Source organism: Colobus angolensis, unplaced genomic scaffold (assembly GCF_000951035.1).
Source record: "Colobus angolensis palliatus isolate OR3802 unplaced genomic scaffold, Cang.pa_1.0 Scaffold151, whole genome shotgun sequence".
In the NCBI taxonomy this organism is placed as follows: domain Eukaryota; kingdom Metazoa; phylum Chordata; class Mammalia; order Primates; family Cercopithecidae; genus Colobus; species Colobus angolensis.
The window spans coordinates 2,304,107-2,305,053 of NW_012114611.1; positions in this window are offsets into that span (position 1 = coordinate 2,304,107).

Genomic DNA, 947 nt, shown 5'->3' on the forward strand with positions numbered 1-947 from the left:
GCCTCAGTCTCCTGCCAGAAGAAATGGGTTGAGCCCACAAGGAGACTGTGTGAGGAAGAGAGGGGAGGGCTTGGGGTGGATACTCCCACTCCCCACCCCAAGCCATAGGGGCTCCGGCCAGGGTCTGGGAGAGGATGAAGCTGGTTCTCTGAGGTCGTGGCCATGTTACCTCTGCTGCTGCCTTGCTTCAGCCACCTCTCCTGCCCCTGCCTCGTTCGCACTGCTTTCCTCCACGAGTAGCAGGGAGGTGCAGTCCCCAGCTCCTATCCCTCAGGTCTGTGTTACTTGATTTTTAAGCGACTGGTTGGGATAGAATCCTAAAGAAATAAAATTTCCAGTGCGGGGACGGGGTCGGGGGGAGACAACCCTTGTCCCCAGTGTCTGACTCCCAAACATTTGTGTGACGTGCTGGCAAGGATCAGGGAGAAAACTGATTTCAGTTATCTGCACTCAGATACAGGCCCTTTGAGGCTTGTGAGATGAGAAGGTTTGATATTGTTAATCTTTTCAGTCTCTCTCACCTCTTACACACATATACAGAGCTGGCTTCATGTACCACTTCTGGAAAGAGGAAAATCTACTTTTTCCATGGCAACTACTTAGCCAAGGAGACTGGGAATAAAAGGGAGGATGTCCCTATGACCGTCTCCTTACTACTCTAAAATATCTTTTCTTTTTTTTTCATTTGAGATAGAGTCTCGCCCTATGATCTCGACTCACTACAACTTCCATCTCCTGGGTTCAAGCAATTCTCGTGCCTCAGCCTCCTGACTAGCTGGGGTTACAGGTGTGCACCACCACACCCCAGCTAATTTTTGTATTTTTAGTAGAGATGGAGTTTAAACGTGTTGGCCAGGCTGGTCTTGAACTCCTGCCCTCAAGCCATCCACCCACCTTGGCTTCCCAAAATGCTGGGATTACAGGTGTGAGCCACCATGCTTGGCTTT